The 21,477-nt window shown below is 37.4% G+C and overlaps 1 pseudogene; it reads right to left on the reverse strand.

Moving 5' to 3' along the window:
- Positions 1-870: 870 nt before the first annotated feature.
- On the reverse strand, positions 871-8,206 carry LOC100611550 (glyceraldehyde-3-phosphate dehydrogenase-like; annotated as a pseudogene).
- Positions 8,207-21,477: the final 13,271 nt, after the last annotated feature.

Genomic DNA, 21,477 nt, shown 5'->3' on the forward strand with positions numbered 1-21,477 from the left:
TATGATTCACCTAAATTTTATTGAGCAGTTACATTTTTGCTCATAAACACCATTCAAAAGAAGAGAAGGTTATGATCCCTGACATTTGAGGAATTTACTATCTGTTTGGAGATAAGAAATCCATAAAAATAACTGGAGAGCCAATTTTAAGGCAGTGTACAAATAAAGCATGTCTGTAAAGTAATGAGATAGATGTTTCATGCTAGAAGTAAAAAACTAATAATGTCTCTACACACTTAATATACATAAAAGTCATAAAACTACTTATTTATTTAATTTTGCATTTGGTGTTTGCCCATCTCTGTTTAGCATATTGAATACCTATCTAAAAGTGATTAAAATTGAGTGAGGAACTCAAAGAGTTTATAGAACAGTGAGAAAGAGAATCCAGTCATAAGAAAATGCATCTGGAGTAAAACTGGATGTACAGACTTCCTGGAATGGGCATATATTTATGCTACCTCAGTGTGTTATTTGAGTAGATATGTAGTTAAACAGAAAGGATGTAAAACATCAGGCTGAAGGTAAAATGCCATTATGTTTATGATTTTTTTCTTTTGTTGAGTACAGGGGACTTTATTGATGGTACATGACAAGGTGGGGCTCCCTAGGCTTCTCCCATTTTTCAGGGGGTCTGGTGTGGAAACTGTGTTGAAGGGAGAGTCTCAGCATGTCAGGGACAGAATGTGGCAGGGACTTGCTAGCAGCTGAGGACCTCTTTTCCTGTTGTTTTCTCACTGGGGCTGATAGTCTAGGACAGTGTGGCAGGGACTTGCTGCAGCTGAGGGCCTCTGTTTTCTTGTTGTGTTCTCACTGGGGCTGATGGTCTAGGGGGCTCTTACTCCTTGGAGGCCATGTGTACCATAAAGTCTACCACCCTGTTGCTGTAGCCAAATTCATTGTCATATCAGAATATGAGCTTGACAGAGTTATCGCTGAGGACAATGCCAGCCCCAACGTCAAAAGTGGAAGGTCGATGTCACTGTTATAGTTGGAGGAGACAACTTGGTGCTCAGTGTAGCACCACGATGCTCTTGAGGGGCCCTTCTGTGCCTCCTTCATTACCTTCTTGGTGTTACCATATTTGGTAGGTTTCTTTAGATGGCAGGTCAGGTCCACAACCAACATGTTGGCAGTGGGGACACAGAAGGCCATGCCAGTGAGGTTCTCATTCAGTGTGGGGATGACTTTGCCTTGGCAACACTAGTTAATTGCAGGGGTGATGTCTGTGGAGCTCCATAGCTGTCATCCCAGTTTCCGAGAGGGGTTGTCTTCGTCTTCTAGGTGGCAGTGATGGCATGGACTGTGGTCATGAATCCCTCCATGATGCCAAAGTTGTCATGGATGACCTTGGCTGGGGGTGCTAAGCAGTTGGTGGAACAGAAAGCATTGTTGATGATTGTGAAGTTGTTTTTGTTTTTCTCGTGATTCACACCCATCACAAACATGGGGGCATCAGCAGAAGGGGGAGAAATCATGTCCCCTTTAAGTGAGCCCTAGTCTTTTCCAAGGTAGTGATGATGCTGGTGGATACCACAAGATAATCAGCACTGGCATCCCCTTGTTTGATTTGGATGGGATCTTGCTCCTGGAAGATGGTAATGGGATTGCCATTGATGACAAGCTTCCCATTCTCAGCCTTGATGGTGCGTGGAACTTGCCATGGGTGGAAACATACTGGAACATGTGGACCATGTAATTGAGGTCAATGAAGAGGTCATTGATGGTGACAATAATCACTTTGCTAGAGTTAAAACTGTCCTAGTGATCAGGCACCCAGTAAGGCCAAATCCGTTTACTCTGGCCTTCACTTCAACCTTCGTGTCTCAGGGACATGGCTGGCACTGCACAAGATGTGACTGTCTATGGAATGGGAGAGCAGAAAGCCTATATTTATGATTTTTATATAATCGCATCAGCACGGAAGAACTGTTGGTGCCTAGTATGCATCTTGCATATTTGGCATCCAAAACTATTGCTTGATTTGATTTCGTTTCAATCTAAAACTTTTTTTTTTGTAATATTAACATTTGGGGGAATTTATGCTCAGCTGCTCTTCAGAGAATAGAACGCAGAGATGGTAGAATTGGTAAACTGTAAACTAGTGTGGATGAATCTTTTGTAATGGTTGATTTTGTGTCACAGGGTGCCCAGATATTTGGTTAAACATTTTTTCTGTGTGTGTTTGTGAGAGTATTTCTGGATAAGATTAACATTTGAATTAGTAAACTGAGTATAGCCGATTGCCCTGCACAATGTCCCCAGGCCTCATCCGATCAGTTGAAGATTGAATAAAAACAGAAGGCTGAGTAAGGAAGAATTCACTCTCTCTGCTTGACTCCCTTTGAGCTGGGACATCAGTCTCCTCCTGCCTTTGGACTTGGACTGAGACTGAAACTTACACCATCAGCTCTCTTGCTTCTTGGGCCTTCAGACTTGGACTGGAGCTATACCATCAACTCTCAGCTCTCTTTGAGCCTGCTGACTTTCCTAGCTTGCAGATCTTAGGACTTGTCAGCCCTCATATTGCATGAGCCAATTCTTTATAATAAATCTCTCTCTCTCCTCACACACATGCGTGTGCATACACACACACACACAAACACACACACACACACACACACTAGTGGTTCTGTTCTCTGGAGAACCCTAATACACATTTTGGTATGGAGTCTAGAGGAACAGAATCTTAAGAATGAGCTTTCTGAATTGGTTCTGGGGTTTTGGAATTGGCTCTGTAATGTAATTGGATTTAGAGATTTTCATAACTCTATTTCCAGTAGTAAAGAGAGCATTGATAGTACATGTTGTGCTCTGGTGATAGCGATATACAAAATAGCACCATTTGATACTCTGAACCACTTGTAGGAAGTAAAGATCTGAATGACTGTTTATATGAGACTTTCTAACATTTTTGGCAAACTAATGAGTATAATGAGATTGACTGGTTGCTCCTATTGTCACTAGACAAAGTGGGAAAATTAAAGGATGAGCTCAGGGATTTGAATATGATAAAGATCAGTGTCCCAGAGGCTGATGGGTGGATCATAGGAATCCCTTAGCCTATTTACCTGAAAGGGTGCTTGTACCAGGTGTTAACAGACTGGGTGAGTAATTTGAGGGACTTGCTCCAATATTGGGAAAAATGAAAACATGAGGCCATCTTGGAAAGTTTTTAAGAGTAGAGATAAGCTTTGCTCATCTTTGAAAAAATTGCACATCCATGGGCTTGGTACCTTTTTACTGTTGTGTGTTTAATAAAGGCTGGTTAAACTGGGCCACATTCTTGATGATGGAGCATTTCCCTTCCTGTTGAGGCTTTTCAATGGCAATAGAATTGCCTAGTAGCTGAAGAATAAGTGCTGAGGTGCAATGTTCTGGCAAACTAATAAGGAAAGTTTATTGATATAAATTTGCCTTACTCCAGAATAAGTATTTTTTGGCTGGCAGTGTTTTTTTATTTTATAGCTGTCTTGACTACTAGCAAGAAACTCAGGGTATATAAATTCTAACTTGGTTTTAACGGTAGGAGAGCACATGGCATCTCTTGGCCTCAGATCCCTCTCCTTCAATTTAAGTAGGATAATCATATTAACCAAATCATCAGGCTGTTATAAAATATATTTTAATAAAAATATCCCCATACCAAAGAATCCCTTTGGTGATTAATAAAAAGTTGGTATAATGAGGTTGTAATCTCCAGCTCAGTAGGAGGGAGAGAACTACAATGGGAAGTATTGAGATTCTTCAACCCCATCAGGGAACAATTACAATAATAACCATAATAACAATAATAATAGCAAAAAAACCCAATAGTACTTGCCATTTATATTACGTTAGAGCCAGAAATTCTATACAGAAGGAGGGTGGCACCCTAGTTGGAAGGACGGAGCGAGGCTAGGAGACACCTTGTGGTTGAATTGGTATAGCACTTTACCTTCGATTGAGAAGATGACAACTGTTAGGATCAAAGAATGGGGATGGGCTGGGTGCAGTGGCTCACACCTGTAATCCCAGCACTTTGGGAGACCAAGATGGCGGATCACTTGAGGTCAGGAGTTTGAGACCAGCCTGGCCAACATGGTGAAACCCCGTCTCTACTAAACATATAAAGTTAGCTGGGCATGTTTGCGGGCACCTGTACAGCTACTTGGGAGGCTGAGGCAAGAGAATCACTTGAACCCGAGAGACGGAGGGTGCAGTGAGCCAAGACCATGCCATTGCACTTCAGTCTGGGCAACAAGAGTGAAACTCCATCTCAAAAAAAAAAAAAAAAAGAAAGAAAAGAAAAGAATGGGGATGGGGCAGGTGAGTGGAGGTGAGGAATAGGGATGGGGGTGGCACATATTCGGCTACCTCAATCTTGTGAGCTGAACTTTTCTAAGCCAAGCAGGCACCTCACTACCAAATGAAAGACCCAGTGATGATTTAAAATGCATATAATCCAAGCCTGTGCCTTTGACAGTCAGTTTTCTCTAAGAACTTATCCCTAATGTTGACAGGATACCCAACTAATTATCTTTGGTCACTTAATTAATTAATTCCTACAAGAAATTTAACACCTGAACCCTCTTCTCACTCCCCAGAAACTACTTCTTTATGGCTGATGCATGGTGCTTTGCCATTTCAGAACTTGAAATAGTTTATTCACATCAATATACCTACTGCAGATATAATTCCTGTATAGTCTTTGTTCAAAGAAAGTATTATTTGTTCTTTAATTTTTGTTATGTCATTCTCTCACAGGATGGTGCTAGCATATATAAGACTGAAACACCAAAGGCCTCCGTGGAAGTTAATGAACTTCTGTGAGTGCACTTTACATTACATAGGAAGTTGTTTGGTAGCAAGTAGCACATATTTGGGTGATAAGGGATTAATATGCTTCCATCTATATAAAAGTTCAAAGTTTGATTATTATGCATTGCATTTCAGGGTGGATGACTAGTTTTGATTTTGTCAGGATAAATGTGTTCTCCCTGCTCCAACCATTATGCCAAGGATGGCCTTATTCCAGAACCTCCTAATTCTGTTTTGAACATTCCTAGTCATCATTCCTAAAAATGAAATATTATATACTAGTACATGAGCTCATGAGTGCTTTCATAGCTGTAATTAAAGATGCATAAAAGGCATGTAACACTTTCAACTCAAGTCACATGCTGGTCTTTTTTATCAACTATTCGCAAAGGTTCTCCTGATTGGTGATTAAAAGTGGATTAACAATTCGACTTTCTTTCTTCAGGGTTATGAGTTGGATTCTTCAGCGGAGTATTTGAGCCATGCCTTGAGGCACATACTTCAAGTTGCTGCATCCAGTTTTAAACTCCAGATTGAGCTTTACATATTAAACGTGCGCATTTGTTTTCACATTTTTGAGCTTTGCCAGTGGCACCCTCTCTAATTAATCATCCCGCGGGCTTAGAAAACTTCTGCCCAATCCTTTCTGATTTGTTAAAAGAAAGAGAGAAGGTTTTAGTCTGAAAAAGGCCTTATGTGATAGACATCACATTATACGGATTTTTACATTTAAGTACATTTTCTTTTTAAATCCGGTGGCTTTCCCAAACTAGAAAGATGGAGTGTTTGCATACATCCACCAACCACCAACATCAGCAGAAAGAAAGCTTGATACAGTAAAGTAAAGAAATGGCAATTTAACAGTTCTTTTATTTTCCATTCAGATCACATACACATTAACCAAATGAGGCCTCACAGCATGAAATCTGATATCATAGCAATGTTTTCAGGAAGCAATAATTGAATACTCCTCATTAAAAAGGTTCATAAAAGAATCCTATTAAAACCAATACGAATAATAAACCTTGAAAATGCTGCTTTAAATTCCAAGAGGATGGCGAAGATCTGCGTTAGTAACAGTCTTCCTGTTCATAGAGTGATTTTGAAAATCTCGTGGGCTGAATTTTTCCAAGCCAAGCAGGCATCTCACTATTCAGTGAAAGACCCAGGGACTATTTTGAATGCATTCAATCCAAGCCTGTGCCTTTCACAATCAGTTTTCTCCAAGAATTTATCCCTAATCCTGACAGGATACCCAACCGAAAGGCTAATTATTTTTAATCACTTAATTAATAGATAATTCTTACAAAGAGCCCAACACCTGAACCTACCAAGTCCTCTTTGCATGGGCAAATCCAGCTGGTTTGATGCACTAATTTCACTAAATGAAAATTTGGACAAATTGTATGTTACTGCCAATAATGGTAAATGTATCCAATTCAAAAATAGTAATAAAAAAGTTATTTTTTTGTTCCCTTTTTAATCACAGAGGCAGCTGTGGTAGGCCCCAAATGCACAGGGCATATGGCTCACCTCACCACCCCAGATGGTGCTACTGGCCCAGCCTTCCCAGCGTCCACCCTGGCAGTCTTTCCTCATTCCCTTGGCCCTCACCCTGTCTCCTCAGCCTTCCAGCTGCACTGCTATTGTAGGCTGCTCTTTCTCGACAATCTCCTCTTATTTTCTGTGATGTCTCAGGATGTTTCTTCTTCTCAGGGGTTTTCCAAGCTTCTTCCACACTCAGGTGCTCAGACCTTTTTATGATCTGGCTTCTGAAGGAGATCAAAATTCATATGGACAGGCATTTGTGTATTAGCCAAGAGTTGCTAATGCATTTCTTGATCATAAGTCTCAGAGAAATGGGATGAAAGATCTTAGATTTTTATACACTCTGCTTCAATGATTTCTCAGCTTTTCTGATCTGAAAAGAATAAAGGACACCTTTTAGCTAAGCACTTTCTGTTTTATTTCCTATAATGCCATGTAGTGGCTGTTATTGGCAACACAGCAGTCATTTAATAAACCCTGAATGTCTGTAGCATTTCTTCTCATTCATTTCAGTGAGTGCTGTTCTTTTCTGTGTTTATTTTTTATTTTTTTTCCATGCAGTATTTCTTGCACCCTCTTATTACTCCTCAGCCTTTGGATTCTAGATCAGTGGTTCTCAAACTGCCTGCATCAGAACACCTGAAGGGCTTGTACAACACAGATTGCTGGATCTCATTCCCAGAGTTTATTAATTGTTAGGTCCAGGTGGGCCAGGGAATTTGCATTTCTAACATATTCTCAGGTGATTCTGCTGCTGCTGGTCCAGGCACAGCACTTTGGGAAACGCTGCTCTAGAGAGAAGAGAAACTAGAGGTTAAGTGTTTTAGCTTGAGAGTCAGTTGTAATCCCTGCTTCACTACCTTTCTAGCTGGGTAGTCTCTCAGCTGATAAAGCTCCCCCAAGTTCAGTTTCTTCACTCTTAAAATGAGTTTATTAAAACATCCCTAGCAGGGTTGTTTAAAGGAAGAAATTATGTAATGTTTATTAAGCCTTTGAAAGAAAAGCGATCATGGTGGGTGTTTTGCTGTTATTACTTTTTATTTCTTCCTGAGGACTCAGTTTTTAGAACTTCTAATTGAATCATAAAGGATCCTTCAAGCATCCAATTTGGTTAAGGAAATTGTGTGTCTGTTTAGAAAATAAGAAAATGAAATCCTTTTGAGAGGATCTTGACCAGATAGATTCTAAAATCTCTCTGGACCTGCTAAACAATAGTCAAGAGAATTTTGAAAGGAGGCACCTCTTTTGGTGTGAGTCTTACCACAATCAAAACAGTCACAAGAAATCAAAATATGTTATAAAGTCACAAAAATCAAAACAGCATGGTATTGGCTTAGGAAAATGTAAATCAATTAAATGACCAGAGTAAAAAATTCTATATCACATTGAGAGACAGGACTAGCTGGATTTCCTAGGCTGACTAAGAATTCTTAAGCCTAGCTGGGGAAGGTGACCACACCACACCTACCTTTAAACACAGGGCTTGTAACTCAGCTCGCACTCCACCAATCAGGTAGGAAAGAGGGCTCACTAAAATACTAATTAGGCTAAAAGCAGGAGGTAAAGAAATAGTCAAATCATATATCGCCTGAGAGCACAGGGGGAGGGGCAATGATTAGGATATAAACCCAGGCATTCTAGCAGGGAGGGGCAACCCCCATTGTATGGGAGTTCTGTTTTCACTCTATTAAATCTTGCAACTGCAGACTCTTCTGGTCTGTGTTTGTTATGGCTCGATCTGAGCTTTCACTCACTGTCCACCACTGCTGTTTGCCGCTGTCGCAGACCCGCCACTGACTTCCACCCATCCGGATCCAGCAGGATGTCCGCTGACCTCCTGATCCAGTGAGGTGCCCATTGCCACTCCAGATCAGGCTAAAGGCTCGCCATTGTTCCTGCACGGCTAAGTGCCCGGGTTTGTCCTAATTGAGCTGAACACTAGTTGCTGGGTTCCACTGTTCTCTTCCATGACCCATGGCTTCTAATAGGGCTATAACACTCACCGCATGGCCCAAGGTTCCATTCCTCGGAATCCGTGAGGCCAAGAACCCCAGGTCAGAGAACAAAAGGCTTGCCACTGTCTTGGGAGTGGCCCGCCACCATCTTGTGAGCTCTAAGGACAAAGAACCGCCAGTAACAACATGCAGGCACACACACATATGCACATACTCATATATATCGATATAGATATAGATATATAGACATAGATATCTATATCTATGTCTATATAGATATATCGATATATATGAGTATATATAAATGTGTGTATATGTGTGTGTATGTGTGTGTATATATATATGAATATTATTTCAAGCTAGTGAGGGAAATACAGAGCGTTAAGTGATATTGGGGCAACTAATTATTGATTTGAAAACAACTTTGATATTTGTCTTATATCACACAAAATCAACTTCTGGATTGGTTTTTAAAGCTTAAAAAAATCAAAAGAAAATATAATGTAATATTTCTATTATATTGGGGAATAAAAGGAAATAACGGTAAAAATGTTAGATTTGAAGTGACAGAAATTTGAAATTTCTGTATGAAAAAGGTGTTTATTATGGATAAAGTTGAAAGACAAAATAGACTGGAAGAAAATATTTCAATCAGATTATGGAAAAGGATTAATACCTGGATAATAAAACTACCTTATCAAAGCAACAAAATACATACAATACAATAAAAATACAAGTAAAGCATATCAATAGCCAATGCAGAAGAAAAGGAAGAGGAAGAGGAAGAAGAAGAAGAAGAAGAAATAATAATAATATTAATAGAAATGCCAGATAAAGATTGGTAAGATTTAGCACTGTTAAGGTTATGAAAACCCTGTCACTATCATTCAGTGTTCCTGGAAATGTAAATTTATCCAGCTTTTTGATGAGAAAACTTAAAGTGCACATATGCTTTGAAACATCCAGTCCACTTCTAGAAATATATGCAATAGAAGGGTTTTTATGTAGGCACAATAATATATTCACAGGAATTCTTGAGGCATTTCTATTAATACTAAAAAATTAAAAACAATCTAAGTGTGCATTAACAGGAAAATAGTTAATTATATTATGGTACGTCTACACTATGGGATACACATGTAAAAGGCAGGACTTGAAATTACAGCAAAATGAAAATCAGATATCATGAGACCCTTTGCTAGATAAAATATAACTATCCACTGAAAGGCATAATTGAACTTGGAAGAAAGTAGGAAATTTTCACAGGGGCCAAAAAGATGAATTAGAAAACCAGAATGTTAAGCAAGCCCAGAATGTTCTGAAGACATTTGTTTAGAGTGGAATTTGGAGATAGTGAATAGGTGACAAATTCTTGGGCCTGTGTGGGATGGGGAGCTGGAACTGAGGCTTCACGATAAAATGATTCATTGTGGTAGATCTTCTGTGAAAGAATGTGCTAAACATCTGCAACTGATAGTTAAGGAAGATGAAAAAGACACTTGTTTGTCTCAGACTGGCCCTGAGGGGGAAAATTAAATATATGTAAACTTCTTCACATTAATCAGAAAACCCTGATATAGTCCAACAGATAAATGGGAAAAAATACAAGCAATTTTCAGAAGAGGAAACATGAATAGCCAATAAGTATACAAAAGAGGCTTAAATCCCCTAGTGATTAGGAAATTGCAATGTAAAATCAAAATGAAATATCCATCAGATTGGCAAACCATTACAGGTCAGAGGATAACTCTTATTAGAGTATCAGAACTTATGGTGGGAGAATACAATGGAACAACTACCTTGCACAATAATATGGCAATAACTAGAAAATTAAAGATACAATATCCTATGAATCATCAATCTATTTCTACATTCATACCTTAGAGAAACTCCTATACAAGCACACAATGATGAATTTACAAGAATAATAATAGCATTTGTAATAGCAAAAAATTATAAACAACCAAAGTATTCAACAAGAAAATAATGTATAAATTATGATAAATCAAATAGTAGATGACATATTGCAGTGAAAATTAGGAAACTAGAGGACCCAGATTATCCTTACAAAATAATTTTGAGTGAAAAATTTAAGTTGTAGAGAAATACATACACTTTGGTACTGGATAGGGATAAAGTTTAAAAACATGCAAAATAATACTGAATTCAGCTCAGAAGTATATACATTTCTATTTGTAGGAAAAAGTAGAAATGGATGGGTTTGATAGATGCATTTAGAAAAATTATTGTCTTGGGTGGGGCCATGGGAAGTTCAGGTTGTTGTGGGATACACAATGTGGAACAAAATTTAGTGACTGGTGATAAGTAAGAATGTAATAAATGTTGACACATTTCAGAATATTTTCAATCTTTCCAAATGACAATTATGTAGATTACACATCAACCTGGAGAAAAATTTTGATGCAATTAATGAAAACAATACAAACTAGAGATATGTATATTATGCTACATTAAAAAATGCAGGCGCATGGAGATGAAGATTGAAAGGTATCGAGCAAAAATGGAAATAATTCTGTTAGAGCAGTCTGATTAATAAAAATTATCTTTAATTTTGATATATCATATTTTCAACTCTTAATCTTTTTTTAGATTTCCTTAAGAATCAGATAAAAACTTCCAAACACTGTAACTATTAATCTGATAATTCAATCAAAATCAAAATAATCTGTCATTCAGAACTTTTACAGCTCAGAGCCACTAAAATATGCAAAAGGTCTGAAGGAGCTAACTGAAGCACCTGTAATTTTTGTTATGGATAAAGTATATATGGCAGATTGTATTATTTAAGCAACTTTTATATCAATTTGAAATTTAAAAATGAAATGCTAAAATACTCATGTGTAAAAAGTAAATACAGAGTAAAGATTCTAAAAAATAAGAGCAGTGAGAATTATTGAAATGTATATTAAAACATATTTTAAAGTTTCTGTCATCAAAAGAATATGATACTGGAGGCAAATAACTAGACTTGATGCTTGCTACTCAGTTGGGAACAATGGAATCAAGAACTATACCCAACCATTTGGTGAGACTACTGGTCTCAAGGTGGTTCAAGTTAGTTGCTTCAGACCTTTCACATATTTTAGTGGCTCTGAGCTGTAAAAGTTCTGAATGACAGTTTATTCAGATTTTGACTGAGTTATCAGATTAATACTTACAGTCTTTGGATTTTTTTTTTTATTCTTACGTGAATCTAAAAATTGGCTAAAAATCACTTGGCATTAACAAGGCTACAGAAGCTCTGCCACAGCTCCCTAAGTCCTGGATATCCCCACCACTTGCTTTCCCAAGTGGTCATTGCTTCAGGCTGCCCTTTCCACATGCAGTTCTCATTCGAATGCATCTAGTTGGCATAACCTGGGCCACATTGCCCACTTACTAGGGAGAAGAAAGTGTAAGAAATTTAGTATTTATAAATCTACTTTGCGAGGGTGGGACATACAATATACAAAATTACCAAGATATCGAGGAGATGTTTAAATTTGCTGGTCAATCAAGAATATAGATGGTCATCTAATTCCTGACTCAGGAAATGACTATTCTTATAAAGGGTGTCCAGAAAGGGACACCAAGGCTTGGACAGAAAGATGGCATAGAATTGAATGAAAAGAAAAGTCAAGAGAAACTAGACTAAGGGGTCTTAAACTTGAATGTGCATTGGAATCACGCAGAGGGTTTGTTGAAGCACAGATTGTTTGGCCCCAGTTCCTTGTAGTTTCTGATGCAGGAGTCCTGGGGTGTGACAGAAGATTCTACAGTTCTCACAGAGTCCCAGGTACTCTTGATAATGACAATCCTAGGCTCACATACTGAGAATCACTGAACTACTTAGACCATACATATTTCCTTCTGTAATAGCTGGTTTTCACAAATTCACAAATTCGAGTTTTCACATGTTCAGTCTTAATGTCAGATTGAATGTTGGTAGCAAAAGTACAGTATAAATTATTAGTAATTTTATATATTTTTTGAGTAAGTTTACTTAAATTGAAAAACGAAACATACTGGCACATGAATAGATAGACCACTGTAAGTAATAGAAAGTTCAGGGCTGGGCATGGTGGCTCACACCTGTAATCCCAGAACTTTGGGAGGCCGAGGCGGCAGATCATGAGGTCAAGAGATTGAGACCATCCTGGCCAACATGGTGAAACCTCGTCTCTACTAAAAATACAAAAATTAGCTGGGCGTGGTGGTGTGTGCCTGTAATCCCAGCTACCAGGGAGGCTGAGGCAGGAGAATCGCTTGAACCAGGGAGCCACTTGGAGTGCAGTGAGCTGAGATTGTGCCACTGCACTCCAGCCTGGCGACAGAGCAAGACTCTGTCTCAAAAAAACAGACAGAAACTTCAGAAACAGAGACAGTATATACAGAAAACAGTATATACATAAATTAAATATAGAAAGTAAATATAAATTTGTATATTAAATTACTGTGAACACGACAGATAAAACGGTTTTGGAAAAACTGGATAATTTTGGAAAAAATAGAGTCCATATTCATAGTATGCATTTAAATAAACTCCAAATGGATCATCAATTTTATTGAGCTCATGACTTTAATAGATTCTCTTTCCTATCTCTGTCCACTGAAAGGGCCAAGATGCAGTGACACGTTGCAAACAAGGTTATATTAGTTTCCAAATATTATTCCCACCAAAAGGGCAGGACTCCCTGGAGTATTACATGATTCCAGGTCTTGCATTAAATAAACATGAAACATCTTGTGCCAGAAAGCAAGGAATTGCTGAAAGAGTGATGGGAAGATGTCAAAAGAACATAGGAACGACCACCTGACTGGCTAAATTTGAGACAATGTGAAAATAAAAAAAAGACAATAATAGATTATAGAACATTGAATATCCAGAAAATAATGACAAGGACCCTCAGACTAATCCAGATTGTAGGACATTTCCTAAGACAATTGATCTGAACTCTTCAAAAAATGTCAATGTCATGAAACACTGAAATGAACAAAAAGGCAGGACACTGTTTAAGTTAAAGAGGAATAAAGAGACATAAAAACTAAATGGCATGTGTGAACCTTGATTGGATCTTAGATTACAAAACACAGTTATAAAGGATATCTTTGTAGATAATCAGGAAAATCTGAGTATGGACTGTGTATTAGAAAATATTGTATCAATGTTAAATTTCTTGGGTATGATAATGGTATTGTGTTTATTTAAAAGAATGTTCTTGAGATTTTCATGAGATGTAAGTAGTGATGAGGTGTTACAATATCTTTAACTTATTTTCAAGTGGTTTTTTCATGAAGTGTACATGTCTGTCAAAGAGAGGGATACCAAGAGACAAAGCAATGTGAGAAGATGTTAACAACTGGTGCATCTAAGTGAGGATATATGCTGTTCATTGACCTGTTCTTTCAATTTCCGATAGCTTTGCAATTCTTCAAAATAAAAAGTAGAGAATAAAAATAAATAATATTATTAAATAATTAAATTACCATTTATATGTAAATAATATTCATAGATCATGCTATTATGTCAAATTCTTTATAAATTAAGGCAAATGTAAGAAATAAATGTACGAGTATATAAAGGAATAAATGATGTAAGTAGAAACCATCTGTCTCCTTACTTGGTAGATGAAGACACAGATCCATGAATAAATGATCTCCCCTAAGGTCACCCTCTACTATGTGTAAGATTCCATTTCTGGGAGCTTTATATGGCAACTGAACATCAAATATGGTCCTTTGAATACTTGAAATTTTCTTTCCAATTTGTTGGTTTGAAGAAGCACATTGTGTTACACCTTATCAAAGAGAACAGACCTTTTGAGGATTTTGTTTTTCTTTTTGTAGCTGCTATTTTTATCTCACATTTCAGTAGGGATTGAAATATCAGTAGGGATGCTTTCTGTTTCTCAACCCAGTTCTTTATAGACTGGTTCTTAACCCATTTCTTCATAGGTGGTTGGAAGTCCATTAGATCTGTGGAATAAAGTAATAGAGATGCTGAAACGAACAATAAAGCCAGGATGTTAAAATAGATTCTAGTCAAAACTTAATATTTTGAAAATGTACATGGTCCTCTGTTCCTCTGAGTTAAGCAAGGATTCACTTTCCAACCATGGATCGTCACGGATCATGATGTCATACATCATTATCACTACCACCTGCCTGGACAAGGAAACTGTGTGACACCACTGATTGTTCCAGCAGTGCAGTTGGAGTGCTGGCTCCATTTCTTGCTCTGCTTCTTACTGGCAGCGTGACTTGGAGCAAGTTACTTAGCCTCTCTAGTTTCAGTTTCTTCCAGGGAAACTGAATGGAAATAACAGTATCTAATAGATAGATTTGTTGAGAAGATTAAATGAGAATGGTCATAGCACAGGGCCTTGTATATCGTAAACGTAGTTTTTTTTTTATTAAGCTCTATATTATTAATTAGATATTTCTCAAAAGACTAGAAAAAATTTAAATGGTTTCTGTTTTACAGATATCTCTGACCTTTCTATTTTCACATTTACATATTATGATGACTTAACTAGAAATTGTCGCCCATAAAAACTAGAAACTTTTAATTTAATTAATTTATTTATTTAGAGGTGGAGTCTCACTCTGTCACCCAGGCTGGAATGCAGTGGCATGATCTCGGCTAAAGCCCTGGTTCAAGCAATTTCCCTGCCTCAGCCTCCCAAGTAGCTGGGATTACAGAAGCCTGCCACTGCGACCGGCTAATTTTTTTGTATTTTTAGTAGAGACGGGTCTTGTTGGCCAGACTGGTCTTGAACTCCTGACCTCAGGCAATCTGCCCACCTCGGCCTCCCAAAGTGCTGGGATTATAGGCATGAGCCACCGCGCCCTGCTGAAACTATATTTTTGACATGAAAATACATTTAACAAAATAATTTCTGTCTGCCATGCTTCCAGAATTTTTATTTTGGTCACGTGCAATTGTTTAATATGTGTTTCTTCTTATATATAGATAGAATCTATTAAAGTCATGAGTTCATTGAAATAGATGATCCATTTGGAGTTTATTATAATGCATGCTATGAATATGGACTCTTTCCAAAATTATCCGGTTGTTCCAAAGCCATTTTGTCTATTTTGTTCACAGTAATTTAATATACAAATTATTATATACTTTCTATATTTACTTGAATCTAATTTCTGTATAAAATATATAGGAAATATTACTGTGATATATAAGCCAAAGTTAGGGTTTTTTTTTTAGATTTTTATATGGAAACTGGTGCTAGTAATGCTTTTATTCTCACATTTTTTCTGTGGAGTAATTTCATATTTGATTGGCTTTTACAATATGTTTAAGGATTTGGAGTTAAACACGGACATTCAGCAATGAAGATTTAGGGTTCAACAAGAATCACTATTAATCTGACTTCTTCCCATTTCTTTACTTCATATAAAATCAAACTGCACGTTGGCTAATTTGCTCATTCTTCTCTAAGTATTTGTCAAGTGGCTGCTATGTTCAGTGTTAAGGGGAAAAATGTAAGGAACAGTACCTCTTCTCTAGGAACAACCAATATAATTAGAAATATAAATTATACACATAAACATGTATATAAGAATGGATGATAACATATAAATGGCCAAAATGAGTGGTGTAGGTGGGTGAAGGTCAAAAGAGCCAGAAATGGTCAGGAAGAGACCCCCTTGGGCTTGTGTTAAATGAGTTACTTTTTAAAGAATGAGCAAGAATTATCTGGAAAAGAAGGGAGAAGTATTTCTATGTGAGGGTAACTGCATGATCAAAGACTTAAAATGGAGACTAAGGCCCATTTATAGGCTCACGCCTATAATCCCAGCACTTTGGGAGGCCGAGGTTGGCGGATCATGAGGTCAGGAGATCGAGACTATCCTGGCTAACATGGTGAAACCCTGTCTCTACTAAAAATACAACAAAAATTAGCTGCGCGTGGTGGCGGGTGCCTGTAGTCCCAGCTACTGGGGAGGCTGAGGCAGGAGAATGGCGTGAACCTGGGAGGCGGAGCTTGTAGTGAGCCGAGATCGCGCCACTGCACTGCACTCCAGCCTGGGCGACAAAGCAAAAGCAAGACTCCGTCTCAAAAAAAAAAAAAAAAAAAAAAAAAAAAAAAAAAAAGGAGCATTAGCTCAACATGTTGTCAAAATAATGAAATAATAAGCAATCTAGAGTGTAGGAAAGGTTTTTGGAGAAATCAGAGATATTACAGAGCATCTTAGCTAGAGAAATGATGTATTTTGCCCTGAAGGAAACAGAAAGCTTTAGAGGATATGCAGCAGTGGGATAACTTGATGAAATAATATTTTATGGAAATTTAAAATGTGTTGGTATAATTAAAAGGATGGAGCAAAAGAAGCTGGGAGCAGAGAAAAATGATAAAAATATGCTCTGCATTTAGTTTTCCCAAGGAAGATGATGCTGGACATGTTGCATTTACCAGAATAGTAGAACACACACACGGGAATTCGGGGCTGCAGATAGAGCCTGAGTTATTATTCAGAGGTTAAGCTGTCTGATATAACTGTTTCAGTGGGCCCAAATGCCAGACATAGTTTTGTGAAGGATCATAGCATCATCTGTTTTGCCTAATGACTCTGGATTGGAAAACATTTGATAAGGCATTAAATGTGCTGCCTAAGTAACTTAAAGGGGTTCATGTTCAATGTCCTTGCAACATGCTATTTTTAACCTTTGGAATGAATATTATGGGAACTTATGATCATAAAGAATATTCTAGATTCAAATAGAAAGACCACAGAAGCTCTTTATTTGTGACAGGTGGATTAATTAGGAAGTCAATGGGGGAAAATAGTGAAAGCAGAAGGTTTGGTGGAGAGTCATGCGAGCTTTTGTGGGTAAACTTTGATTATATCAAAGTTAGTATAGGAGAGGGAGTGGATTATAAAGGAGCTTGACTTTTCAAAGGCCAACTATGCATTAGGTGTAATGTCCTGAAATCCAAGTTTAGGGCTGCACATTCTTGGATCCAGGTGAAGACTGAGCAAGGCTGGTTCACCAAGTTTATTGCAGCTGTGAACAGGCATGGATCAGTGGCTTAGTCAAAAGCAAATGATCACCCACAGGGGCACATGGAAATGGGGACATAAAGGGAAGGGCGACTCTTCTCAGTTGTCTGGGGAAAGAGGGATATGATTGCCACCTGATTTGGTAGCCAACCTGACCCAGTTAGTATACTTGTGACAGCCTGGACAGTGAATCTTAACACAGTCCTGGTCAGAATACTCACTGGACCTCTGGGGAAGTGCCAAAGAAGATACTCTTAGTCTTCAGCGGCTTCTTGATCCTTACACCATTTGAAGTCTGAGATGGAGATCTGAGCATAACAGCTTCTCCCTAGCCTTCATATTCCTACCTTCTTACCTGTGATCCTTTAAGGCATCCTTTTCTCTTGGGTGACATTACTACATTGCCCTGGGGAGAGGGCAGGGGAGGGCCTTATCTTTTAACAGTTCTGTTTGGGCATTGGTCCACAACGTTTTCTTGGCTTAACTTACATGTGTTACTGTGCTCGGTGCTTTATATACATTTCAAAACTGCTAGGGAATTACAATGTGAAACACCTGGCAATTTCAATTAGAATCTTGAAGCCCACTGGGGATTTGGCTGACAGTTGGGGAACAAACATTTACAGTGGGTCTAGGGAAAGAATAACATTTGAGGAATTTGGTGATAGCTAGGTCATTTTCTTTGCCTTAAACTTCTTAAAATAAAATGATTTATGTGTGGACTTTTCTTGGAGGTGCCAAATATGAAGATAAGCTCCAAGGAGTGATTTTCTAATGAATAGGAAGTCTTTCCATAAACAACCTATCTCAATGGAAATATTGTCCTTGTTGAGAGAGAAACTGAGGAGAACTTATGTCTCAGTGTAAAAGTCATGGTGATTTTTCTTTTGGTAATTTGTTTCCTGGCCTGAGAAAATATGTGCATATAAATATATAAGGAAAATTATAGAAATGGAGCTAAAATGTATTTTCTCTGAGTACTTGTTAATATAATACTATTGAAATGCAAAGATCTGGTTGTCTGAATACAATACTAAAGTATTCCTAGACCCCCCACCTCAAAACTGGTCAATATTTATTAAAACATATATTTAGGCTGAAGGGCAAAGAGGAGAAACAAGTATCAATAGAATGGACTTCTTATTGTTTCCAAGTGTGTGCATATGTGTGCTTTCTCTGGAGATACTCTTCCTCCTTAAGAAGAAATGTTATACTTATTCCTCAGAGGCTTATTCTAAGGGAATGATGAAAGCAAATGGGAGTATTTATGTGTGGTTTGAGTTGTTAATTTTGTTAAATATTTGCATCCCTGCCTATGGGTTCCAGAAGAAAACAGAATGAGCGTGTTTAAAGAAATGAATAAATTAGAATCGATGAATTTAGATGACTTAATCTTATTAAAAATTCAGGATATAGGATAAATTGTAAGCAGAACATGGATGATTTAATTTTTGTTGTCTACAATGGGAGAATATTTCATTCCCTGATCTTGCTGTCTTAGAAGGGTACTAAATGCAGTGTAGAGCTTTTGGGAAGCAGCTTCGAACCTGGATATCCCAGTCACTTGCCAATATTTTATGACCAAGCAGATGTGTAAGCAAATCACACCTGTTCTAGTCCCAGAAGCTCTGCTTCAGTCAATCACTTTAAAATAACTTCTGTCTCTAAGATACAAAATGTACTAAAGAATCTTGAAGGCTGGACAATGAAGGTGTCAGCAGCTCCCCGACCAAGGGCACAGCTGAAACATATGGTCACATTTTCCATGCTTTCATGGGACTCCAGGGAGCACTCAATGACAAATCAATGAAAACTTCTCACGGACGAGAAAGTGAGAAGCCCAGAGAATGTGTTGGGAGAACAATAAGGCACATCTTGCTCTGTGGATGCTTTTCTTTTGCTGCTCTGTTCAGAAAAACCTTGAAGTAGTAATGGCCTTTGGCGATATAGTAACAGCAGGTAAATCTTATTTTGAAGTCAAAATTGTTCTCTGAGAAGGTGAAAGGTGAAATACTTGGCATTAACTGTTTTGATTGCTTTTAAAATATTTTTGTGTTTGTCTGGCACAAAACAGATATCATAACCTAGAAGAACAGACTGATACTTTTTCTGTAATGATTTACTAACAAAGTGAGAATTGCCTGGTTTTATAACTCACATCCCTAAGCACCATTGTTTGAGTTGGATCCTGAGTATTTAAACAATTCTGAAGAGATTTTTTCACAGAACAATAAACAGGTTTTGAATTTATGATGGGCATTGTGTAATCTGGGTTCTGACAGATCCTTGTACTTTTCTTCTCTGCTCATGGCCACATGTTATTTCTGCTTTGTAAAAGTAGGCTGTTTTGTATAAGGTCAGAATTTACTGTGTTCTGTTTGAACACAACACAATGATTTTTCATTGCATTCCTTGCAGACACTTAACAGTTAATTGTTGATGAGAGCCACTGTCTCTATTGTGTCTGGCTTTTTAATCCACAGTAGCCACATTTACGGCAGTGCCCATAGTTACCCAGCTGATGATCTCTCACCGGTAGCCACTGTTCTTTGTCATAAGTTTCACATCCTTTTTGTTGTCAATTGTCCTTTCCTGTATCACCATTGTAAAATTTTTGATACAAAGAGAGCAAGCTTAGATCTTTTTAAAAAATAATTTTTAAAATTTTATTGTTTACTATTTATTTACCTATGGCATGCATAAAGAAAAATGAATGTACTATAAGTGTGAATACTGTATGTAAAAGTTCAAATGAACACACCCAGGTAACCCGGACCCAGATAGGAAAATGCAGTATTGCCAGCACCACCTTCAGATTCTATCCCCACCTACCATAGATAACCACAGTTTTGATTTCTAGGAGCCTAGCTTAGCTTTGCATGTTTCTGAACTTTATTTAAATGTTTGTATGTACAAACATTTTGCTTGTATGTAGTTTAGTATGTTTATTTTCATTGCTATATAATATCCCATTTTTTTCATCCATTCTAGGATTGGGCATTTACACAGTCTGTAATGTTTAGCTAATATGAAGAGAGTTGTTACTCACATTCTAGTAAATGCCACTTGATGAACATATGTATGCATACCTCTATGAGTGGAGTTGCTAGATTATGTGTATGCTTGATTGTAGAAGTTTTAAAAAGTAACCAATCAAATTAGGCTTTCAGAAAGACTTTCTTACAGCAGTGAAAAGAATGGATGAAAGAATGGTAAGAATAATTTAGATGAGGAATGATAAGAATTTGAACTGATGATTATCAGTGAGATAGAAATAAAAAGATGATTATGAGAACATTTGCATGGATAAATAACTGAACTTGATGGCCTCATTAAACATGGGGTGAGGTCAGTATGACTTCCAGATGATGTCATTCATAGAGATAGAGAATCTCCTTAAATTAACATTAATATGCATCCAGGAAGTTGTTCTTGTTTATTTTGGAGATGAAGAAATAGGACTGATACAGATAATACCTAATAAGTGGCTTATTTTCTCCAAGATGTAAAACTTATTCTTTAAATAGCCAAAATAGTGCCTGGATTCGTTTACCAAATGCCATGCCTTCTAATAATTGTACCCAGCGACACCTACAGAGTGCTTAAAGAGAAGACCTTGTTTAAATCTACCTCTGTCATTTAGAAGTTACATGGATTTGGGCTAGTTAACATTTAAAAGGCATTTTTTTTCACATGTAACACAAGGTTAATAATATACATCTTGCATAATTCAATGAGATCAAGTATATAAAGTTTCTTTTAATGCCTAGCACATAGTAATTTTAAATGATAGCCATTATTATTGTTACATCTAGTCATTACATCTTAATGCTTTTTTAAAAACTATTCATATTCTCAAATAAAGAGATGAGGCCACCTTTCTCTTCTCCACATCCTCTCAACAAATTTACCCTAAAATCTGAGCATTTGGACATTAAGTAAAAACTGACATTGTATGTAGCAGCTTTAAACCAGGCTTGACCATTCTGCCCACCTCCAGGTAGTTTCTAATTGAAAATAAGGATGTAAGCATGCTTAGATCTTAATACGAATATATTCCAATTTTATCCAACCAGCTTATCCTGATCTTTTATTAATAAGTATCCTACAATTGTTTCATAGGATCTCAAAGTTTGCACCCAAGACGAAT

Source organism: Pan troglodytes, chromosome 5 (genome assembly GCF_028858775.2).
Source record: "Pan troglodytes isolate AG18354 chromosome 5, NHGRI_mPanTro3-v2.0_pri, whole genome shotgun sequence".
Taxonomy (NCBI): domain Eukaryota; kingdom Metazoa; phylum Chordata; class Mammalia; order Primates; family Hominidae; genus Pan; species Pan troglodytes.